Genomic DNA, 21,132 nt, shown 5'->3' on the forward strand with positions numbered 1-21,132 from the left:
GCCACTTAGGAAATGTAGCTTGTAAAACTGCTTTGAAGAAGATGTCCTTACACGTTAAATTAAAAATGCTGTGCAAATCGATAGCTTTGTTTACTGTAAACACTGCGCATATGCGGCACACTCACCCATTACTATTCTCTCTGTCATTTCTGACCTTCACCTCAGGAGAATTTTGTTCAGTTTCAGGCTCCTTTGTTCCCTACATGCTGCAAGGCATGGCTGTCATGCCCTGCCCTCTACCTTGAATTCCCCAGCCCAGGCGCCAGGCTTCCCCTCTCCCCCACGCCCCTCACTATATAATGAAGACAATTTGGTTCCTCTGCCCACTTTTTCCTCTCCCCCTCCTCTCTCTTTTCTTTTACTCTCACTCTTCCCTTCTCTTTCTTTGTGTCTCTCCTCCTCTTTCTCTCTCTGAACTCATTTCTCCTTTCTCTCTCTCCTCTCCCCAACAGCTCACAATAAATATGCATTCATATAGAACTTCTTGCCACTCACTCATTCTGTTATTTCAATCAAGTTTAAGGATTACTAAAGAAAGAGATGACTCTGAAGGATGCAGGACTAGGTACAGATCCACCATACTTGCAGCTATAAGCATAGGCTGAACAGTAGCAATGCAAAGATTTCTACACACACACAGATGGGATAATCCCAAATGAATATGAACACTAACTACCAACATAAATCTGAAATGAGGAAGATGGTGACACACAAACAGACATTCCCAGGGAAGGTAGAATGTGCTCCTTTAACTCTTTGGCTTCAAGGCATTCTTAGTCTGATAGTTTGAGAACAAAATGCCAGAACCTTGAAAAAAGTTGAGAGCAGTGCCTCTGATGTGATCCCGAGGCAGACTCCCATGATGAAAACAAGTCTGTTCTTGAGGATTTTGTGTCTGAGCTCCAACAATGCTAGCAGCTGCAACATACACAGCTGTGTGTACAGTAGAGCGGGTGCCTTTCCCTCTCCTCTAGTTACTGCCCTTGCAACAACACCGCAAGGTGAGGATATCACATTCCTCCTTGGCAGGGAGGTGTTGTGTGATATGAAATTTCAAGTGATAGAAAATAATGTAAAAGAATTTCTCTTGTAATCATTTTGTGAAAAGATGGCATTCTTCTAAAGAATGTAAGAACCCAAGCCCTGTGCAAAGATGCTCTAAATAGCTCATTCAAAAATAAATAACAAGTCATCACCCTGAAGGACCGTGAGCTTAGGCAGCATTGCCATCAGTTAACGGAGAAGTCACCCATGCACTGGTCATTTGCCCGTATCTCTCCCTTTCCATTGTTGCATCGAAACGGGCACGTTTCTGAACATTTCAAAATGACAGGAAACTGTTTTCTAATGCTGTGTAGGTGAAGGGAGGTGAGCAGATGGTCTGCAGGTTGACAGAGTCAGAAAGGTGCTATGATTGGTTCAGCAGCACCTCAGAGCACAGAACTCAGCATTTCTGTGCACTATTGATAAAGTAACTTGTACTGACAAGGCTAGGATCACACTATGAGTTCAGGAACCTCACAAAAATGAAGTTTGTTCCCATTTTAGCTATATAAATACCCATTCCATCTGGCATGGAATCTAAAATTTGGGAGCTTCAGAAATAAATGTGAGTGACCCTGTCTACCCAGCCCTACTTATGCATGTTTGTCTTATGTCTTCCACATTAAATCACTTGGTTGGGTTTTATTTTCCTGGTCATTAAATTCTCCTTTCTATTATTTCCATGCTGTGAAGCAAACAGAGGGAAACAGAAACAAAGGCAATAAGAAGTCATCTGTATATGTATAAATTCCAAGTTGCCCATGAAAAAGGGTGTCTATATTTGCATCAGATTATATTTCAAGACACAAACAAACTTCCCATTTTTGTCCTGAGGTGCAGTCTAGTTAGCTGTGTATAGCGTGGCACATCTGTAATGTTAGCATTTGGAAGCATAAGGCAGGAGGCTCACTAGCTGAACACCAGCTCCAGCTCCACAGAAAGACCCTGTATTTCTATCCCATATGAATATTTAAATATAGTATATATACAAAAGCATATATCCTTAAATGTACACATATATGTATAGATAGATAGACAGATAGATAGATAGATAGATAGATATTTGTATGTATGAGAGAGCAAGACAGATTGAGACAGAGATTGGGATTTATTCCATTTAAAGGTGACCACTTGTGTTTAATCAAGTCTTATTTCCTTCTATTTCTCAATCTACTGCTGTACTGACAGGTCCTTATCTCTATGTAACTTAAAAGGCACTGGTAGCTAATTTTGAAAACTTGTTTTATTGATTGCTGCTTCTGTAACCACAGCTCTGTGAGCTGTCAGTCTTGGCCTTTTAACAGCTGGAACTTGTGGCTCTTTAGCATTTCACCTCTAAGATTCCAAGAGAGGAAGCTATGCACAGGGCAAGCAAACACTGCACAGGTTGAAACTACAAAGTGCACACCATTTCTGTCCTGTAGTTTTAGCCAAGATTAAACACTGGGTAAACTATGGTGCCCAAGAACAGCTTTGATGAAAGTTAGCAGAGAATAGACAGAGTGGCCTGAGGCTGGTCCTTACTCCACAGTGATTACTCTAGCTCCATGCTGAAACGCTTGAAAGACAGTCGTCCACAAGAGCATGCTGGACCAAATAATTAAAAATCTGTTATCCATTTCCTCTTATCCTCAGTTTCCTCATGTAAGACACAGAGTAAAGGCCATCTGATGAATTAATCTTAAGTTCCCAACCATCTCAAAAGAGCACGGCTTTCAAATTCTTATAGATTTTTTACATTTTATTTTATTTTTTGACAAGATATAAGGAAAAAAAATACAGCTGATGCACAGTTCTTTAAAAGTCCAATTTCAACCTATTTTCACCCCACAATCTTCATCTCCTACATTTTATGGCTATTTTTCATTTTCTACCCCATTAACACTGGCTACATTGCGCGTACACTGATATTCCTCAGCTACGGTCGGAATGAGTCTGTGATGAATGGCACCTCCACATTCTTCTCTTTTAATAATTTGCCTCAGTGCATAAAACCCCAAGATTTCATGCTATTAATCACCATATTCATATACCTCTCTGAATGGAATTAGAGATAAATTCAACAGTATATTCAGGGTACAGTCAAATCTTCAGATACTTTTGAATATTTAGTCTCATGACATCATAACAGGTCAGCCTAATATTTTTATAAGATGCTTCACAATAGCATCACATATGTTTTACAAATATTAGAAATACAAATAGGGACAAAGCTTCTGTGACAGGTTAATTGTGCTGAAACTGTGGCTATGTCTTGGTTGTTCTGAGGGATTATTTGCTTGTTGCATCAAGAAGCTTCAATATTACAATTCAAATACTAAGTACAAAGTCATAAACTCTGCATTACAATGAGGTATCAGGAAGGTATTTTTTGCATATGGACTTTATTATTTATAATAAACTACATACAGTAAGAACATTTAATTGCACAATTATTTTACATTTAAAGCAATGCTTTCATTCTCCCACTTTTGGCGATGTGGCAGAAGATAGGACAATGATTACTGGCCATAAAGTGGACAGATCGCCTTAACATGGTTGATCAGCAGCAAATTTTAGAATCTGCAGAGATGGAGCCACAAAACTGTCTCAGGACTCTGGGACATTGACACTGGGACTCAGTGTGGATCCCCAAACTTACCTTATGCCACTCTGGCATTTGAAATACTTAATTCATTCTTTCCTTACTTGATCTAATTCTAACCAAGGAATTAAGAAACAGTTTAATCAGATTTTTTTTAATTTTTTATTAATTACAGTTTATTCACTTTGCATCCCCCCATAAGCCCACCCTCCCTCCCCCTTCTTCGCGCATGCCCCTCCCCAAGTCCACTGATAGGGGAGGTCCTCCTCTCCTTCCTTCTGATCTTAGTCTATCAGATCATGTCATTTTGTTTAACATGATTACACATATCTACTTTGAGAATGTTGAGCCAAATTTAAGTTCAAATCAAGTTCTACCATGATCTGACTTTTGACATATTAGTAAATTCCATCACAAATACAGGCTAATGGGATCATGTAGCCAAAAAAGGCAGAGGTGATGATGTATCCATGAAACTGAAGAGACCAGAACAAATCATTTGGCAATTTGACTAAAAGAAAAATACTGACCCGTAAATTATGTTTATGAAAATATGTCCCATTACTATTTTCATTCTAGACATTATCACAGAAATCACATTTTCTAATTAATATGTTTACTACCTGATATCTTTTAAGTGACAAGTGCATCTCACAGAATAAGTGATACCAAAATCCTTTTAAATTTGTTGATTATGTTTTTACGATAAGGTCTCAAATAAGCAAGAGTGTGAATATAGAATGATTATTTCCAGACACATTTGCTGTTTTTTTTTTCTTAATAAAGAAAAACTTACCAGTATTCCCTGTTTTTTGTTTGTTTATTTTCCAGCTTGGACACATATTTTCTTGCAGATATAAAGCATTCTTTTAAAATAACATATTATTGTTCCCAGCTCTGATGAAAACTGGTAGGCATGCCGTTCCTCCATTTAAAAGACATAAATGGCTTCATTGTCATCTTCTGTGGCCTGGTAAGGCTGCTCCACCCTCAGGGGGAGGTGATCAAAGAGCAGGCCAATCAGATTATGTCAGAGGCAGTCCCTCTTCCCATTACTATATAAACCACTTGGACACTAAACTGACATTGGCTACATCTGTGCAGGGGTTCTGGGTTACCTCCATGCATGGTCCTTGGTTGGAGTATGAGTCTCTGGGAAGACTCCTGTGTTCAAACTTTCTGGTTGTGTTGCTCTCCTTGTGGAGTCCCTGTCCTCTCCAGATCCTACTATCAGAAGGAAGGAGAGGAGGACCTCCCCTATCAGTGGACTTGGGGAGGGGCATGAATGAAGAAGGGGGGAAGGATGGGATTGGGAGGGGAGGAGGAAGGGGCTTATGGGGGGATAGAAAGTGAATAAAGTGTAATTAATTTAAAAGAAAGACATGAATGCTCTTAAAAGGGGAAAGTTGAAGAGATAAAATATACCAACTAGGACACTTGAGGTATAGGAAAGTATTGAACGCTGAGAATGAGTAGTCTTCCTGGGAAAGAGTACACCAGTTGGTAATCTATTCCCAAACAATTAGTCCTGAGTATATTATTTATAAATATGTTATGATATATTATATAGTATATATTATATATTACACCCACCACAGATATATGCATACATACATGCATACATACAGACAGACATTTAAATATAATTAACAAAATAAAGAAGCCATACATTTAAAAGAGACCAATGGGAGGAAAATAAGGAGGAAAGGATGTAATCATAATAGAAATGAATAAAAAAAAAAAAAAACAAAGAAGTAAGAAAAAAGATAATCTTTATTCACTAAGAACATGATTCAGTCAGAGAACTATGCATATGTGAAGACATGAGCCTGATTCTCAGCATACCACGCTGGGTGGCCAGTTCCTGAGCTGGGGAGACTTTATATCATAGAAGAAGTTCCTCCCAAACCCACCCTTCCTTGCTCCCTCTTCTTTCCCTAAGACTCTCTCCTAATTCACTAATAGGAGAGAACTTCCTTCCCTTCTATTTGACCCTAGAAAATAAATGTGCATTTGGATTTTTTCATATAAAACTTGGAAAGGTATGTGAGTTACCATCTCTAAGAATAAGTCACTTAAAATACCTGAATCATTTCAGATAACCCATTAAAATTCAAATTAACAACACAGCACTGAGCACAGCCGTCACAAAGCAATGTATGTAAACAGCTGCTGAAAGAGACAAATAACTACGGTAGCATAAATGTTAAAGCTTTTTTTTTTCTAATTAATACTAAATTTTGAGAGAAAAAAATTGTCTTCTTTCTACCAGCAAAAGAAAAAAATATGAGAGTGAATCTACTTCAACCATAACTATGTGGAATATTTGCTGGCATAATTACTTGCATATTTATTTTATTTTTTTTCTCAGACCGGCATAACTGAGAGCCACCAGCAGTGAGGTAAGGGAATCGGGACACAACAGACAGTGCCGGCTCTACTTCCGACTCCACCTGCTATTCCGAGACCCAGTACCAGCTTCACTCTCCTAGCAAAACAATTTGTTATCTATTCATGACAGAAATGTCTGCTGGCTGCATATATCTTTGCACAACTGGACAGGATTAATTTAGTAAGTTCATCTTAATCCCGCTTAAAGATATCTCAATTTAACTAAAGTAGTTTTATGTCTTCATACCATTCTTCCAAGAAACTTTTTTTTCTTTTCTTTTCTTTAAAAAAAAAAAACTATTGTAAAAATTCAATTTGCTAAGGAATATACAAAGTAAAAATCATCATTCCAGTAGATGGAGCAGAGGTCACATCAGAAGAGCCGAACGCTGTCTGGCCCATGGTATGCAACTGCAGTCCAGATGCTGAGCAGAGCTCTGAGATGAAAAAAAAAAAAAGCCCATCTGAGAGCAAAGATTGAGCATTGCTGAATCCTGCATGGCTAACCACCTCATTTGGATGTAGCAAATGCCCCATCATATTCAGAGGAAGGCAAACAAACAACCTTAGGCAAATACCAAAATGATTCCTTAAAGAAACATCTGTGCTTTAGAGGAAGAAAGTCATAACTCTGGTTCATTTCTAACCCCTCCCTGTGGTACTTTCCAATCACCCCATGTAGTACAGAGGAGGCTACAATCCTTAGTGGGACCTCTAAGTGCATGGTTAGTTTAGTCTCCTGCTGATGGTAATATGTGTATTTCTCCCCTCACGGACTGTTCATGAATTGTGTGATTGCCTGATATGGAATTACGAAGAAATAGATCAATAAACACAGCAGGCATCTGGGTTAAAGGCTTTGCCTCCACAGTAGACCTATGAACAAAAGGGCTGCTTAAAAATTGCAAAATCAAGGAGCTGGTCACAGAAATTCCTCTTTGGGAACACATTAGAAAGCAGAGTTACAGATATTAGCAAATAGATATGGAGAAGCAGATACACTGATAAAAAAAAATCCATTACCACCCAAATTATCATTGTAAATCAGGCTGAATACCCTTTGCTTTATGAAAGCAATGGGTGTGCTCCTGAGACTGTCACCTTACATAGTGGGTATTATGAGGAAATGATTTTTACATCGTTATGAACAGTAAACACATTGCATTTCTCTCAAGTGGCTACGATGTCCTTCACTCTCTCTGCTAGGATTTTGTCAGCACAGACAGCTAGGAAGAGCTAGATAGTGAACAAGGACCTTCAAAATATAGAGGCAATTTCCTTTAGATTAGAAAATATATTTTATATTTCACAGAAACACATTACAGTGGCCACCAAGGGAAGAACCAATGACAGGTAGATCATAATTTGACCAGATTTTTGAGCCAATGGAGTTTGTCAACCACAGACTCACAGAATCCTAATCCAGCAGTTAGAGAGTGAATGTTTTGGAAATTGTACTGACCATGGTCCAGTTAGGAAGACAGAAAAGGCACGCTTACCCTCTCTTAGTTATTGCTTCACCACAGACAAAATAATACCAGCTCTTGTGAGAACTGAGAATGAGAAAATTAAAGTACAAAAGGCATCATTACATCCACTAATTAGGAATGTTACCTGTGTGAGACAGGACTAAAAGGAAGCATACAAGTTTCAGTGTTAGACTTTGGCCTCAGAGCTAGCTCTTCCTCCTGTGTTCATACCAGGACAGGATTCATTCTAAAGCACATATTATACTATACAAGCAAATAAAAATACCCATTTAAAAAAATAACCCAAATTTTACACATGAGAAATTATACTTCCTTATTTTGTACTTTGTCTTTATTCACAAAAGAATCTCTAGTTTACAATAATCGGTTGTGGTTAAAATTACCTCATTATACCATATCAATCCACATCTTTACACATCTGCATAGAATTCTTGACAATTTTAATGACTATATATGTATATTATATACAGATAAAGGTCAGTTATACATATATACATATTTATATAATGAGTTACTAAGTTCAACTTTTAAACATTTCCAGTATTCTAACACCTGAGGTTTATATACCTCAGGACCCAAGGTAATAATCTTTTATTATCTTGAACATGAAACGCTAGTTAACAAAGTTCACATAAATAAAGAGAAATATCACTGTTTTAGCTCAGGCCACCAAATCAAGTTCTTACAGATAGGAGGTGGCATTAAGACAATGGACATTGATCAGATCTCACATTTCTAGAGTCTGAGACTGGGCAACCATTAGGGAACCAGCCCTATTTGGATCTGGTGGTGTATTTTTTTGTGGCTTACAAATTGTGACATTCTTACTGTGTTCTTATATATTCCTGGAGTGAGAAACAGGGAGCCTACACTGTTTCTGTAGGATGTGAGAAGAAAAAAATCACTGGCTACAGAAGGGCAGGAGCAAACACTTTTAACCTACCCACACAGCTTAAATCCTGATATCCCTTCATCCTTCCATTCTTTGAGGTCTTCACTGGAAAGAAATTGAACAGCTATATTATCCTTTAAACACTCTAATTTTCTTTATTGTGTGTGTGTGTGTGCTTTAAATGGTCATCCTGAGGGATAACGATGGACTATTTTCCAAAAAATTCCAAACAAGATCATCAAAGGAAAAATTTAATTAATTTAAAAGTTATAAAATAAAAGATTTCTATCTTCTGTGCCACTTCCAATCACCCCTGCCACCCAGAATTCCCATGATGTCTTCCAGGCTCCAGCCATCAGAATCTCCTTGACCTCCCTGTCCATGCTTTCTCTGCAAGCCACTGGATCTAATTCATCATCCTACATCCACTGACCCAACACAACAACAATCACAACAACAAACTACAGGCCAATATCCAAGATGAACATAGACTCAAAGAGAATCCATAAAATACTTGCAAACAGAGTACAGAGAGTCATCACAAATATTATTCACCAAATCCAAGTTGACATTATCTCTGAAATGCAGAGATGATTCAACGCACATAAGGCAACAAATGCAGTAAACCATATGAACTGACTTACAGACAATACTATCATGATCATCTCTACAGGTACAGAAAAGGCCTTTGATCAACTCCTACATGCCTTCATGATAATGTCCTGGAGAGTGTAGAGCTAGCAATAACATATCTCAACATAATAAAGGCTGCATATGGAAAAGCCTGCAGCCAACATCATCCTAAATGGAGAAAAGCTTGAGAAAAATGATTTTAGACAAAATTCTCTTGAGAAAAATATAAAATAATGTTCCAAGGACACGAGAGCACTTAAGAGAAAAGAACCCACCATGTCTTTAACAAGAGACTATGTGTCAAGTCAAGTGTGTGAGGAAATGCTTCATTTGTTACAGTTCCATGGAGATACAGAAGTCACTTGTGCAAAGAAAATTCCAAGAATCAACTATTAAATTCATTGCTGCCAATTTGATTAAAGTGATTAAAGGTGATGCTGCTGAAATGTCTATCAGGAACTACATATTTCCAGAATGATTATCAGATTATGCAAGACAGCAAATAATTTAATTAGGTAAGTACAAAAGCGGGCTCAGCAGGTAAAAGCACTCACTTGCTGTCAAGCCTGACAGATGTTTTTAGTCCTTGGGATTCAGATGGTGGAAGGAGAGAACAATACAGTCTGAAAGTTTTCCTCTGATCTCCTCATGTGCATAACACACACACACACACACACACACACACACACACACAGAAACTGTCACAACCACACACACACGTTCACAAAACACACAGATAAACACACATATTCAGAAGCACATGCACAGACACACAAATACACACACACACTAAAATATGTAGTTTGAAAAGCCAAACCTTTAATCCTTTTAGAAATATATTTTAATGGGTAACTTTTTCTTTACTGTATGAAGGTTATTCTTCCCCATGTATGTATTACCTATTTGCTTTCTAAAATGAATGTATGCTTAAAAGAATAAAAGTGCTTTACTGGAATTGTTGATCCAAAGATAGGTTTTACTAATGTACAAAGCATCACTTCTGCAAGCAAAAGTACACAAAACTTAAAAATTTATTTAAATGCACATTACAGTCGTAAGCACATGATGAATCCAAACCAAAAATATTTGTTATAGCAAAATATATCTTTTTAAAGGATTGATTTATTTATACACATGAGTTCATGCTTGTGTGGAAGAAGAGGGCATCAGTTCATATAATAGATGGTTGTGAGTCACCATGTGGTTCCTGGAAATTGAACTCAGGACCCTCTGAAAGAGCAGACAGTGCTCTTAACCACTGAGCCATCTCTGCAGCCCCAAAAATATATCTTAAGAAGCAAATAAATTAATGTTATAAAGAGGACCATGTGCACAGACAGCTGCACTGCAGATAGGTGGGCAGAAGGACACAATGAGAGGCTTTATATGGCTTTTGAAGTCAGTTTTCTCCCCATTAATTCCTCAGATGAACACTAGGATGTCAGCAGCTTTCTCTGTTGGGTCTGAAATTAATAGACCCCAATGATCGAAGACCATGTGTGATTTCAGATTTTACTTTCCTGTAGATTTTTTTGTTTTTGTTTTTTTTAGATCATGCAAACTCTGAATTGTTTTTCAGTTTGTTATACATCTATGTGGAACCTGCCTCTTCAGAGAAATAAAATAGCAAAGAGTAAACCAGTATAAATTGCATTTCATAAGCAGGGTAGCAAGATCTCAAGAAAAATAAAAACTGATAATTGCTTCTGGCAAGCTTGAATAGACCTGGGAAGCATTGTGAATCTAAGACAGCATAAAATACCTACTCCAACCAAACCAAGCATTGCTTTATATGCTAGTGTGTGGCTCCTAGGAACCTTTGTAGTGTGTCACCGTTTCCTACAATGAAGTCTAATTGAACTGGGACTCAGTTCAATTCGACTGAGTCCCAGGTAAACTTTTACTACTCTTATTTTGGGGTTCTTCCTGAATATCTCAACTTTATTGCATCATGCTACTTTATATTTTGATAATAAGAAGGGGCAGGGAGTAGATGAGGGAGGGAGGAAGGGTTTGAGAGGGAATGAGGGAGCGGGATACAGCTGGGATACAGAGTTAATAAAATGTAACTAATAATAAAAAAATAAAATTAAACAATTAAAAAAGAATAAGAGCATTTTACTAAAATGTCAAACGTCTGCCATATTTATACAAGAGCTACAGTATTTTAAAATCTGTCATATACTTTAAATTTTTTTCAAACATTCATTTCTGTGTTATTAAAAGAATAATGCTTTGATTTTAATCAAATACTTTATTTGAAAATCATGGCTAATGAATGTGAAGTAATAGTAGCCTTGTGGTAAGTGGTATGAAAACATCCTCCACAGCTTGAAGGAATCACTCCAGAAGGCCCCTAACTCCAGATCCTCTGATACATCTCTTGCTATGAATGTGACCTCCAAGCACCTACATGTTGATGCTTGGACCACTGTACTTTTATGTTAATAATAAAGCTACAAAAAGGAACACAAGTTGCAGTCATTAGCTCCTCTGGTATAAAAAGATACTTTGTTTATATTTTATGCCTCACCAAATTATTGGATATGTGCTTTAGCAATTTACTTAAGTGAATTGAAAATCATTTAATCATGATTTTGCTTTATTTGTTCTAAATTCCTTTTCTTAAGCAAGATCACAAAATATAAGGATAAATAAACAGAAAGCCTCTTTGTATAGTGTTCTTTCCTTTAAGTATAACTGGTTTACACTTACAACAATTTTGTGTAATGCATAAAATCTTCACAAGATTAAATAGAAGGTCAAGATTTAAAATGTGACAATTTTGCAAAGAGAAGTGTAAAGGGTTATAGAGAAAGCCAGTTCCTATTAACATCTGAGTTTTCATGTTCTCAATTGACTATCAGAGAAAAAGACAGCCAAACTATTGCAGCATGGAAGGACTCTAATGTAATACAATGAACTCCTAATAAAATATCATAAAAATATATATCACAAACAATGACACTATTTCTTGCAATTCAGAAACTGGCTGCCATATGCAGTACACTTTAGTGGCCCCTGCTGACAGAAAAAACAGATTAAACCTGAAGTAACTGTCTATTAACGTGTGGTCATGAAGTGCAAAGCTATATGAGGCCCAAAGGTTAGACAAAGATGTTAGAAAGATCCAACAAGCAATATAAAAGTCTCATCCTGTCCTGATTCTCCCAGTAATTGTAAGGATAGCACACGGGAGTCCATATTGTCTTGGCTTCGATTTCTTATAGACATAGATTCTTATTTTCATTAAACTAAATGAAATAGAATAGACTTCCTGAATATATCGTCTTGGCTTACTTTCCTTCTTTCACTAGTCCTGTTGCCTAATTACCATCAGCTCCTGATGAAATGCACACTGTTTTCCAATAAAATTTAGGTTAGCAAGACAGAAATGGGTTATAATAAATAAACATATGCTATTGCTGTAAAAAATAAAAGAGATAATTACAGCTGATGAAGTTAAAAAAGTGGTACAAAGAAATTAACTTAAATATACTGGTTTTATTCTATATGATATATTTTAATTTAAATATTGATTGATATTTATATTAACAAACTTTTGTTTTTAGTACATGTTACAGAATCATAAAACTACTCTCAAGTAGGTATTTTTTTCTTCAGTGAGCCACACGATTTCTCAGGGAGAGTACTAATTAAACAAGTATCTGCTAGACAGTAATTTGCAGGCTGGGTTTGATTCATAGCCTCTGTTTTGCATTCACAGTTACCACTGCTAAGTGTCAAAAGAAAACACCTCGAAAATTATTATACTGGTAAATCTGTTAATGTGCATTTTATTATTAAGATTTGCCTTGTCCTCATTTCTACTACTCAAATTAGAGAGTCAGCCCAAACATTCTTTTCAAAACTTGTTTTTAGGTAATAAAAAGGAGCCCAAATGAGCTCAACACATAGTTGAGCAATGATACATGTTTTACATAATAAATTTTATGGCCAAGCGATGAATTGAAAAAGAGCTTAAAACTGATTAATTCTAAAATCTAAGTCAATGAAACTCAAATTCAATTTTTCTTACAACCCCCCTTAGCTGCTTTTCCAACTTGTTTCTTTTTATTTTAAAAAGTTGAAATCTTGTGCTAACAAGTGAGTTTAGTACGTAAAGGTCAAAGTACCAGGGTTGAGGACCTGCATTTCATCCGTAAGTCCCACACTGTGGAAGGAGAGAACAGATCCTCACACAGTGACTTTTGATTCCCACATGTGTGATGCTGTGTGTGTGCTCACCAAGCACAGTCACCATTTGACTCTTTAAAATGAGAAACTGAAAGATGACTATACTCAGACCTAGACAGTTCTCACTTGAAGAAAAGAAATCATGGGCTGGCAGGATGGCTCAACCAGCAGAGGTGTTTCTCCCAGGTCTAAAACCTGTCTTTCACTACTGCATCCAACAGGTAAAAGGAGAGAGCCAACTCCAAAGATGTCTTCTGAGCTCCACTCATACCCATGGCACATGTGTGTCTCTACACGTGTGTACATGTGTGTCTCTACACGTGTGTACACGTGTGTATGTGCACATACACACATAAATGCAGAATGGACGAGTAGATGAACGAATATAAAAGTAATCTCAATGTCTTCACAACGGATACATTTGTCCACATGACACTTCAAACATCTGAATTATCTGTTTTAGCCTTTGACATCCTTTAAGGCTCACATACATCACATATCCGATTTTATTTAATTCATAGATTTGGGAATAGAATACTTGGAATGGCTAAATACTCATTCATCCAGGCTTCTGAGGCTTGTTGGTAGCCAGGGTGGGTCTGTTTTCAGGTCTCTGCTGTTTCTGGAAACTTTGCTTTATCCACTTACACAAAATTTTATATGGAGTCAACTCAAACAACCATCTAAAGTTAGAGGACAAAATGGGCTCTAAAACATTACTTAAATCACACAATTGAAACTTCCCTCACACAGAGAATGAACTATTCTAGGAAGAAACACAAATTTTCATTTTGACATGTCTTCAAATGGAACTTCACAATCTGCATATAATCATATGTGGGGAAATATGCCCCAAAGTCCATGAACCCACAGAAAATGTAAAAGTAATATATATATATATATATTGATAATATACATATATTATCACAAATGTCATATAAATATCATACATACAAACATACACATTTATGTTAGATAGTGGTTATAAGTTGTAGTTAGTAGATAATAAAAATATCCTATAAATTACACAAAAGCAAATAAATGATCAACAGCTAAAGAAATAGATATGTTGAGGAAACACACACACACACACACACACATCCAAATTGCCTTGAGGGAAAAATGACACTGTAAATTTTTGATGAAATTATCATATCAGTTTAAACAAAAAGTTGGATTTAATTAGTTACAACATTTATAAATATATAAAATGATTGGTACACACAAAGGCAAAGAAATTGAACCAATTTTAGGAGACAAACGGAAATTAAAGTATGTATAACACTATCTAAAGAACATGTGCTCAAGTCCAGAACATACATAACAGAAATTGAAGTATATAGAAATATGATATATAATGTTGTTTGCCCTATTCTGCTTTCAGAATTAGCACCTGTAGGTACACAGATATATACACACACAGATATACACCAGTTCATCTTGCCTAAGCCTTACATTCTGATAAAGCAATTAGTACTTACTTGAATGCTCCTTAGTGAAATGGGTCTTTGCTGTTGGAGGAGGATGGCAATCTGGACCCAAGGCTCTTCATCCAGGCACCTACCACTCAAAGCTCATTTCCTGTTCATAAAAAAAAAAAAGAACAAACAGAGGTACTCAAATTAAATTAAAAGTGCTGCAAGATAATACATCAATTGTCTCCTGAATTTGATTTTACAGTTAATGCATGTAAAGTGTTGCTTTGTCAGCGCTTTCAATTGCTGAAAATTCTATTGTATTGTATAAAAATCCTATAGGTTTTTAAACCTAAGAACACCTATAACATAATCTTTAACACACAGCCTTTTAATTTACATAAAACATTCCTACATAAGCACACACACTTTTCTTCCCTGTTTCAATTTCATGCATACATTTACATCTATACCTCAACCGGGTTAGCATTAATGGCATATTTACCTTGCACCACACACTGTTAGGCATAATAAAAGATGGAGCAAAAGACACAGAATTGGATGGAGTAATTTATTTTCTCTTTGGAGAGGGAGAGTGAACTGGATTTGTGATGTGAATTTACACATTGTTAGGACAGAAACCCATCCCCTTCTGCCAAAACACATGTGCAACTGGGAGATTTCTAAAATTTAATTCTCAAATGTTTAACATGAAAATCCAAAGGCAAGACGCAGAGCTAGGTAGAAAATTAGAAACATTCCTATCATAGGGTCCAGGCACTCATCAAGTGACTCTACTATCACATAATATTTAAGAACTCCGCTCCGACTAGTTTTACATCTACTTGACACAAATTAGGGTCATTTGGGTAGAATTACTCTCAGTTGAAAAAATGCCTCCATAAGGGTAGCCTGCAGGAAAGTCTGCAGTGCATTTCTTTTTAAATTAGCGATTGATGTGGGGGGTCCAGCTCACTGTGTGTGTGTTATCAACACTGGGGTGGTGCTTTGGTTGCTATTAGGTGGGCTGAGGAAGCCATGGCTAACAAGCCAATGAATATCACTTTTTCATGACCCCTGCATCAGCCCTTCCTCACGAGTCCTTCCCTGCTTGAGTTCCTTCCCTGACTTCCCTCAGTGATGGACTGTTACCTGGAAGTATAAAAGAAGCCCTTTGCACTCCAAACTTCATTTCTTCATGGTTTTTATCACAACAATAGAAACCCTGACTAACACAATGTCAAAGCTTTGCCTTCAATTTTATATCTTCTGGTGCCATCTGGATATATGCTTTATATCCTATCAATTAGCTGTGGTACGAAACAAGAATTGGAAAACCTATCAATTTTTCACTTATATTTATTTGTATCAATTTGACATATAAAGTTTGTACATAATCATCATCCCATTATGTTATTTTGACACATGCACACTCATAAAATGTTGTTTAACATTTTAATCAAGGTTGGCAAAACCTACTTCCTCAACTATTAATCAATTCTTTGTGGCAAAACAGTCAAAATACTCTTTTCTAGTATCTGTAAAAACTACAAGTAATGTCCACTACCCCATTTACAGATTGCCCACATTCTTGCCTTCTAATTTTGTCTTCTACATACCCTAACTTTTGGTAGATGCTTTCTACTGACGACTTCATGAAGTCAAATTTTAAAAACATTTGAAATGTATATCTTTAATTGTTAGTTTGTTAGTGTGTGTGTGTGTGTGTGTGTGTGTGTGTGTGTGTGTATGCGCGCATATGCAGTTCAGAGGACAACTTTGTAGAGTTATGGAGTTGACTCTCTCTTTACATCTTTTTTTTTCTTTTTTTTCTTGTTCTCATTAGTTACATTTTGTTAATTCTGTATCCCAGCTGTATCCCTCATTCCCTCCCCAATCCCACCCTCCCTCCCTCATCTCCTCCTTGCCCCTTTCCAAGTCCACAGATAGGGGAGGACCTCCTCCCCTTTCATATGACTCCGTTTTGTCAGGTATTTTCAGGACTGGCTACAAAGTCCTCCTCTGTAGCCTAACAGTACTGCTCCTCCCTTGGGAGGTGGGGAGGTCAAAGAGCCAATCATTGAGTTCCTGTTAGAAATAGTCCTTGTTCCCCTTACTATGGGAAACCCATTGATTACTGAGCTATCACAGGTCACATCCAAACAGAGGTTCTAGGTTTTATACTCTCATGGTTTTTGGTTGAATGTCCATCTCAGAAAAGACCCCGTGTCCAGATATGTTTGGTCCTTGTGGAGCTCCTATGCTTTCCACATCAAATTCCCCTTCTTTCATAGGATTCCCTGCGCTCTGCCGAAGGTTTGGTTATGAGTCTTAGTATCTACTTTGGAACACTGCTAGGTAGAGTCTTTCCGATGCTTTCTGCGGTAGACTCTTGTCATACATTCAATGCATATCCCATTTGTCTTTCTAAATGAGGATTGATCATCATACCCTGTGTCTGCTTTCTTGATTATCTTCTTTAGGTGTATAGATTTCATTATGTTTATCATATTTTTTAGGTCTATATAAGCGAGTATATTCCATGTTTGTCTTTCTCCTTCTGGGATACTTCACTCAGAATGATCTTTTCTAGATCCCACCATTTGCCTTATACAGGCTTCAAGGATCAGACTGAGGTCATCAGAGTGTCTCAGTGAGAGCCTTTATATGTCAGTCTGTCCTTTTTTTAAATTTCATATGTGAATTATATAAATATCTGTTTTTTATACCTGATCATCACTTGAATAAAATATTTCAGCTTTTTGGTTGTACATGACATTTATTGACTCATTTCTACACTCTGAAAACTAGACTTCTAGAGACTTGTTCAACAATCCTTTCCCAAGCTCTGAGTTTTTCATCAGATTAAGACCAGGTCTATAATCTCTACGACCTGGAATTGGAGTCTCAAGTTTGTTATGGTGGGTCCCCATACATAGTTCCCTTAGCTCTGAGGAGACAAAATTCTTTGCCAATCTCCTGTCTTTCTTTGTTTTTTTCTGCTTTTCTCTGAAATGGCCTCATCCAGAAAGGTGAGGCATACGTACATGTATATGTGTATGTATGTATATGTATGTCAAATATACATATATGCCATATATATGGCATTATATATATATATATATATATACACACGTATATTACATATACGTGTATGCCATCATTAGTATGAAGAGTTATTTAGCAGGGGAAGGCAAAGGCAATAACATTGATTACTTCAGTTTTCTCATTCTGTCACTACATTGGCATCCAGAATATGTAAAACAAATATTAATTTACGCGTGCTGGGTGTTAAGATACAATATTTCTACAAAAAAAATAGATTTCAGGTTCTAGTCTAGACATACATCAGCTACAAATGTGGGATTCAAAAAAAAATGCTGGAAACTATAGATGCTTTACCTTGGTATTTCCATTATGTGAATACTGTCTGTAGCTTTCACAGTCGTCAGAGAAGATCATCATTTTAAACCAACTTGTAGATTAAAAGGGAAAACTTAGGTTAGGAAGGGTACTTTGTATGTTGGCAGACACTCATGGTCATGGGTTTAGTTGTTTTCTGTTTTTATTTTTATTTTATTTTATTTATTTATTACAATGTATTCACTTTTAATCCCTGCTACAGCCCCTGCCTCATCTCTTTTCAGCCCCACCCAACCTCCCTCTTCTCCCCCTTTGCCCTTTCCCTAGTTCCTTAATAAAGGAGGATTTCCTCCCTTCTCTCTAACCCTAGCCATCAGTTCTCATCAGGACATGCTATACCATCTTTCTCTGTGGCCTGGCAAGGCTGTTCCTTCCAGGGAGAGGTGATCAAATAGCTGGCCATTGAGTGCATGTCAGAGACAGCCCCTGCTTCCCTTAGTAGGGAACCCACTTGGAAACTGAGCAGCCAACAGGCTTCCTCTGTGCAGGGGTTCTAGGTCCTTTCCATGCAATGTCCTTGGTTGGAGTATCTGTCTCTGCAGGTGCCCCTGGGCCCAGGGTTTTGATTTTGGTTTTTTTGTTTGTTTGTGGTTTGGTTTGTTTTTTTGATTTTAGCTCTGTTGTTTTCCTGGTGGTGTCCCTGTCCCCTCCAGGTCTTTCTAGCTCCCTCTTCTTCCAGAAGGTTTCCAGCACTCTGTTTTGTTTTTAAACATGTACCATTTGTGTATTTGCTGAAGAAATATATAGTACAGATAAAAGCAACCTTTTAGTATTTAATTCAGATTGTGATCTGTCATATACGAGCATGTTAGTACCCTACTTTTGGACTTCCTAAACCTATAATGCCAAATATATATATATATAACCATCCTACCTAACAGTGTTTCAGCTCAAAAGGTTTTTTTGTGGGTTAATGAAAATGTTATCAAAACCATTTTTGTAAATTTATACTTTTATTAGATTATTAGATATAAATATCTTTTATTAAGCAACTTTATTCATGCCACTTTACTGATAAGGATCTAATAAAAGCACTTGGCTATTAATCACATAAATTTCATTTTAGGTTTGACATTTACAAGAAGGCTGCCATGAGCTACACATTCCAACTCTTTATAGTTGCATATGGAGCTCAGGTTCTCTGATATGGTGATCAACCCTTGAAGCTCCTGCAGGGAAAATATATTGACCTGATCAGCCATGTCGCCAGGTCGCCAAGTCCTATAGCTACACAAAAGTGTAGAATGTGAACAATAAACAGTGTGTGGCATTCATGACTTAAAACTTCTGCTTCCATAATCTTTTGTATATCAAAAATATCTCACACATTTTTTTGAAAAACATTTTATATCATGCATGTCTATTATGTTGCTCTCTTCGCTTTCTGAGACTTCTCTAGGCTTTCTAAGTCCATGAAACCTATTCTACCCTAGACAGTTATCTTCTTTATGATTATTTCAATACTAAAATAATTGTGAGAACAAATGGACCAATATTGTTATAAGCATTATAAATTTTCTTCACTTTTTTCACAGCCTTAAGCACTGTGGCTGTATATAATATCAACTCCTTCAGTTCTTCAGGGTACTCTCTAAATCTTCAGAATCAGCCCTCCTGGGGAACTGTGAGAACCCCAGATATTACACTGGCTTGCAGACTAGAGTCCCTGTAGACAGGCTTCATTACACTCTGCTTGTACCAAAACTTCAGGTGACGGTAATGCACACTGAGATTTGAGAAACCACTAATTGGATGAGTATAAGAACACTTCTTACCACCTGGCCATAATAACTTGATCTGGTTATCACAGTGCTGGTTTCTTCACAAGCATTCTAAGTAATTAAAAGATACTAATTACGTCTCACTTTCTCTGAAATGTGATATCTTGTACCTACTGCGAAAGAAGTCCCTGAGATGTGGGGGCCGGTACAGAGCCTCCAGTGAGGGCAGAAGAGACAAAGTGTAAATCCAGTCCCAAAGTATATCAAACTGTCAAAGACATAGAACAGATAATTTGCAATTTCCATAGTACTGCCTGTCAAGACCAACTCTGTTCAATGATTCTCAGCAGGAAACACGGAGGAAGTGGCAAAGGTACCCAGTGCAGCATACAGCTAATCAAGCATTTGCTCTATCGTGTGTTGCCCACTTCGAGTCACTGCAGTGGCCAGATAGGGCCTGCCATGACACTTGGATGGCAGGAAGAGAGAATAATTGCTACCAAGTCTGTGGAATAAGTAGTTAACACTCACCGGGAAAAATATAACATTTTAATTACACGACACATAATAATTACACAGAGTTTTCACAAAATACTGTATTCAGAGGTGTCAGTGAGTTCTCCTTTTTATTTGTTCTGTTCTAAAGTACAGACTAGAACAAATAGCTATGACTGTGATCTAATGGGATTATAAACTGTCAATTGATGGCAAGTAGTTAAAAAGAGACAAAAACAATAAAAGTATTTCTTCTTGAAAGTCTATTGCCTTGTTGAAATTATAGGTGATTAGATAGATAAATAGACAAACACACAGACAGACAGATCACAGACAGACAGACATACAGATAGAAAGATAGATTATAATTTCTAGATATAATTAGGTGATAATTGATAGATGGTTAGATAAATAGATGATAATAGCCAGATGGATGATTGGCAGGTAATAGAGAGATAATACATAGATGATTTAAGATAAATATAGATGGTTGATAGATATACAATCCATTGTTTGATTAAGACAAATGATTGATAGAGCATGGATAAATGATTTGTTGATAGATCAATGATAGATGATAGATAGAGATAGACAGACAGATATGCAAAGTAACTTTTATTCACCAGCTGCAATTGTCATCTCTAAAGCTTACTGCTTCACTCTCTTAATCTAGGCATATTTTGTGAAGCTTCTAAGCCTCCTTACAATCAAATCTAGGCCTAGAATGTTTTCAGCCTCTGGGATTTACTGCTGAATAAGCTCAACCATTGTAGTTTTTTCTGAACTCTGGCCAGCTGGTTCAACTCAGCTGTCTGGCTCAAAAGTCCTCTCCAAGATAACTAATTCA

General features: G+C 36.9%; 1 protein-coding gene across 2 annotated transcripts in view; it reads right to left on the reverse strand.

Moving 5' to 3' along the window:
- Window positions 1–21,132, reverse strand: part of Naaladl2 (N-acetylated alpha-linked acidic dipeptidase like 2) — a 1,327,651-nt gene that overhangs the window by 1,048,847 nt on the left and 257,672 nt on the right. For both annotated transcript variants that reach the window (XM_060378133.1, XM_060378134.1), the window contains one exon: window positions 14,713–14,812. The gene's annotated coding sequence lies outside the window, so the exon portion shown is untranslated. The remainder of the gene's footprint in view (window positions 1–14,712; window positions 14,813–21,132) is intronic.

The sequence above is a fragment of the Meriones unguiculatus genome, chromosome 2, assembly GCF_030254825.1.
Source record: "Meriones unguiculatus strain TT.TT164.6M chromosome 2, Bangor_MerUng_6.1, whole genome shotgun sequence".
NCBI classification, from domain to species: Eukaryota; Metazoa; Chordata; class Mammalia; order Rodentia; family Muridae; genus Meriones; species Meriones unguiculatus.